At 36.2% G+C, this 5,093-nt stretch overlaps 1 pseudogene; it reads right to left on the bottom strand.

Moving 5' to 3' along the window:
- Positions 1 to 1,913: 1,913 nt before the first annotated feature.
- LOC114905807 lies at positions 1,914 to 2,254 on the bottom strand (annotated as a pseudogene).
- Between the last annotated feature and the right edge of the window lie 2,839 nt (positions 2,255 to 5,093).

The following is a 5,093-nucleotide window of genomic DNA, read 5'->3' as shown; positions in this document are numbered from 1 at the left end:
TCCACATCTCTTCTCTTTCTGTAAGCCTCTTAGGCAAGATATCCACCCATGCAGTAAGTTATTTCACTGCTGACTTCTCCCGTTTGCGTCACATTTATAAATCCGGATGCTTGGCAAACATTCCCAACCTTGATTTCCATAAATGTAGACCATGATCTTCCTCTGCCATCAACCACCATTGCTTGGCTAGTCCCAGTATGAATTAGTAGCACCTGGTCCCCAAGCCCAATGCATAAGAGCCCTTCTGTGCTCCTCCTCCTCCTTCATCCTTCCCATAGTCAGTCAGTCACCAATTCTGCTTATTTTATTGGTTACCTATTTCTCAAATTTTAATCTTCTCTTCATTCTTACTACTACCTTGGTAGTTCAGACCCTCATCATCATTCACCGAATTATGCCATGGCTTCTTAACTAATCTCTGATCTTAACCAGTCCTCTACTTGCTGATTTCTACTTCTTTAGCTTCTGCTATTCTAAACTCTGTGTTTTTCTACTCCAGTAGAAACACTTGTTTTGTTCAGTGCTTCCACGTCCCTACTCGTTGTTTTTTTAATTGAAGTATAGTTGATTTACATTGTTGTGTTAGTTTCAGGTGTACAGCAAAGTGATTCAGATTTTGTGTGTGTGTATATATATATATATATATATATATATATATATATAATATGCCCACACATTCTTTTTCAGATTCCTTTGCACTATAGGTTATCACAAGATATTGAATGTCATTCCCCGTGCTGTACAGTAGGTCCTTGTTGTTTATATATCAGTATTTTATATATAGTAGTGTGTATCTGTTAATACCAAAGTCCTAATTTATCCTTCCCCGCCTTTCCCCTTTGTTAACCATAAGTTTGTTTTCTACATGAGTCTATTTCTGTTTTGTAAGTTCATTTGTATCATTTTTTTAGATTCCACATATAAGTGATATCATATAATATTTGTCTTCCTCTGTCTGACTTCACTTAGTATGATAATCTCTAGGTCCATCCATGTTGCTTCAAGTGGCATTATTTCATTCTTTTTTTATGGCTGAGTAATATTCCATTATATATATATATATATACATATATATATATTACATACACACACACACACACACACACACACACACACACCCCTCTTCTTTATCCATTCATCTGTCAGTGGACATTTAGGCTGCTTCCAGGTCTTGGCTATTGTAAATAGTGCTGTTATGAAAATTTGGGTGCATGTATCATTTCCAATTAGAGTTTTCTCTGGATATATGCCCAGGATTTGGATTGCTGGATCACATGGTGACTCTATTTTTAGTTTTCAAAGGAACCTCAGTACTGTTTTCCATAGTGCCCGCACCAATTTACATTCCCGACAACAGTGTAGGAGGGTTCTTTTTTCTCCTTACTCATTTTGATTTCTCTACCTGGAGTTCCTTAGGCAGATAAATACTAGAGTTCTCACAGCCTACTACAGTAGGTCAGGGCTGTGTTTTTTTTTCAGGGAATTTGTGCATTTCATCCAAGTTGGTGAATTTATTGGCATAGTTCATAATATTTTCTTATTCTTCTAATGTTAGTAGATCTGGTGATTTCCCCTTTTTCATTTTTGGTGTTGGTAATTTGTGCCTTCACTTTCTTGATCAGTCTGAGCAGAGGTTTATCAATTGCCTATTTTTTTTTCCAAAGAAACAACTTTTGGTTTCATTGATTTTCTTTCTTTGTTTTTCTGGCTTTATTTCATAGATTTCTGCTCAGGTTTTTTGCTCTGCTCAGGTTTTTTGCTCTGCTCTTCTCTTTGCTCTGAGTTTATATTGCCTTTCTTTTTCTAGTTTCTTAAGGTGAATTCTCGTTAGAGCATTGATTTGAGACCGTTCTTTTCTTCTTAATGTAAACTTATTTTTTTGAAGTTAACATAACCTCAAGATTTTATTTCCCTTATAATAAAACAAAAGGTGAAGCCCAGAACGGGATGATTTGGCCTCTTCTCTTGTTGTCTCTTCCCAGTTCATAATGCATGCATCTATCAATAGCTGGCATTCTTTTAGATGTATAATAGGGCTTAAGCATTCAAGCTTTAGCACAATTTTCTTTGTAGTTTTAGCCTTTGCTGGAAAATCCACTTAGCCTGCTCACCATAGCCACTCTACTTCCTGTGGTAACATTGCTTTCCTGGGACAGGCCAGAATCCTTGCCCTTCTTGTACCATGTCATTTTGTGGGGTTGTGCAAGTCACACTTCTTATAGAAAGTCTAGTGGGTCTTAGGAATGTTTACCATGTTTACCGGGGTACTATCCCTATAAATTTTTAATGCTTTGAATTTCCGTGTAAACACTGATTTATCTATATCCCACAACTTTTCATGTGTTTTCATTTTCAATTCAAGTTTTTATAATTTATCATTTGACTTTGAGTGATTTAGAAGTGTGGGAAATTTTCCAAATATCTTTCTATTCTTGATTTCTAATTTAATTATGTTGTGAATTCAAAGTATTAATTCAAAGTATTGAGAGCATACTTTGTACAATTTCAGTTTTTTAAACTTTGTCGAGATTTGACTTATGACCCAGTATACTCTTGGTGACTATTTCATATTTACATGTGCCTCACTTATAGCCAGCTCTTCGTATCCAAGGTTCTTCTTTATCCAAGGTTCCACATCCATGGATTCAACCAATCAGGGATTGTGTAGTACTCTAGTATTTACTTTTGAAAAAAAATCTGCCTATGAGTGGATCTGTGCAGTTCAAACCCGTGCTTTTCAGTGGTCAGCTGTACTTGAAAAGAATGTGTATTCTGCTGTTTGTTGACTAGAATTCTCTATAAATATCAATTAGGTCAAGTTGGTTTACAGTGTTGTTCAGGTCTTCTGTGTCCTTACTAATTTCTTTTGTGTTCTTTTATTACTAAGAGGGTTGTTGATGTGTCTGACTATAATCATGGAATTGTCTGCTTCTCTTCTGAGTTCTAGCAGTTTTTGCTTCATGCCATTTTGAAGCTCCAATCTTAGGTGTATATACATTTAGGATTCTTATGTCTTGGTGGTGAATTGTCCCCTTTATCATTATGTAACGACTCTCTTTATCTCTGGTAATATTCCTGTCCTGAAGTCTACTTTGTCTAGTATTCATAAGGGCACTCAGCTCTCTGATTAGTGTGTGCATGGTCTGTCTTTTTGCATCATTTTAACCTTTTACTTTTTTATGTCTTTATATTGAAGGTGAGTTTCCTGTAGACAGCATAATGTGTTGTCTTGTTTTTTATCCAGTCTGACGGTCTCTGCCTTTTAATTGGGGTGTGTAGATTACTTACATTTCTACTATTGATATGGTTATATTTAAATCTACCATCTGGCTGGTCATTTTATATTTGTTCCATCAGTTCTTTCTTCCTTTCCCTTCTCTTTGCTAACCTGCATGTGCATTATTTTTTATGGTTCTGTTTTCTCTTCATTCTTGTCTTATTTGTTAAATTTCTTTTTTCTAATAAAATTTTATCTTTATGTTATTTAATATTCATCTTTATCACATTTTTGAACAGTCATCTTCAAATTATGTTATACCAGTTCATGTATAGAGTAAGAACTTTTCCTTCCCCCCATTTCTTGTGCTATTGTTATATACTTAGGGGCTGTATTATTTCAAATTAATTTAAATTTCTTAAGTAATTTATGATTATAACCTTTGAGTTAAAATATTTCACACAAAGTCCCCTTGACCATCCCTTCCTTGGAGGTAAACAATGTTACCAGTTTGTTACACATCCTTCCAAATGTCTGCTATGTATATGTGTGTATATGTATGTGTATGTATAGGTACATATATATATATATATATATATATACACACACACACACACACACTTAGAATATGTACAGTTTATTTCTTTTCCATAAAAGTTATACTATGCATACCGTTCTTTGGCATGCTTCTTTTACTCAACAATATGTCTTATCAGTCTACCCATATTAGTACTTTTGGATCTGCCTCATTCTTTTGAAGTGCTGCACAGTATTCTGTTAAATGGATTTCTCAGAGTTTTATTATTATTATTGTTTTAGTTGATGGACATTTTTTTCCTGATTATTCATTATGGTAAATAAGGCCCCAGTGAATATCCTTCTGTATGTCTTATTGTGGACATTTGAAAATGCTTTTCTAGAGTACATACCTAGAAGTGGAATTACATTTCTCATAGAAACCTCCAGCAAGAAATAAAGGGGAGAGGAGAGGCAGAAATTAACCCAAGAAGGTTTTAAGGTTGCATTGGGGCTAGTGGGTGTGGTAATGGGTGTGGTGGGTGTGTCAGGGATGTGACAGACGATTTAAAGCCTTGGAAACTCTTTGGAGAATTTAATACAGTAATGGTCTCATCTTTGGAACTCAGGGACTTCTGAGGGAACATGGATTGGTTACTATTTTCATGCCTTGGGTATAAAGAAGCAACTTATTTTTATTCATCAGAGATAGAAAAGAGAAGGCTGTGACTCATCTTGACGGTCTATCAGATGGGTCAAATAAGTTGACCCAAGTCACATGGCTGTCACAGAGGAATGAGCGACAGTCCAGTGGGCTAAAGAAAGTTACTAAATTTAGAGATTGTCTGGTTGTATACCTTCACTGTTTACATGGGAAGCAAGGCCTGGAGAGGGAAAGAGACCCGCTCAAGGTTTCATAGTAAGTCAGTGATACTGCTGACATATTTCAGCCCAGCTGTAAGAGGCAGAAAAGCAGAAATAGGAAGGAGATAGCTTAGTCCAGCTAGGGGAAGTGGTGGTGGGGGGCCGAGGAGACAGAGGAGCAAACAACATTTCCACCTACTCTGCCCCCTGCAGCCCACTCTCTTCCTTTCTCCAGATTTTTGTGGACTTCTTTCTTCAGCAGCATCAAAGAAGTCCAAAAAGGAAAACTAAACAATCCAAATTATAGGATAGAGGAAAAACCCATGTCCTTGTAAATGTTACCATTCTGCAGCAAAACAAACATGGTAGAAATAATTAGGCTTTGGTCTGTGTCTGCGATGTGGAAGATGGGCATAAATAGTCGCTAAACCATCTAGTGGAGCCACAGTAATTCTTTCCTTGAGGGTAGAGCAATGGGTACATTACCCAAATGCAG

Source organism: Monodon monoceros, unplaced genomic scaffold, assembly GCF_005190385.1.
Source record: "Monodon monoceros isolate NGI ecotype Baffin Bay Population unplaced genomic scaffold, NGI_Narwhal_1 Super_Scaffold_22, whole genome shotgun sequence".
Lineage (NCBI taxonomy): Eukaryota > Metazoa > Chordata > Mammalia > Artiodactyla > Monodontidae > Monodon > Monodon monoceros.
The sequence above is the reverse complement of the archived record's forward strand: the minus strand, read 5'-3'. Positions and strand labels throughout refer to the sequence as shown.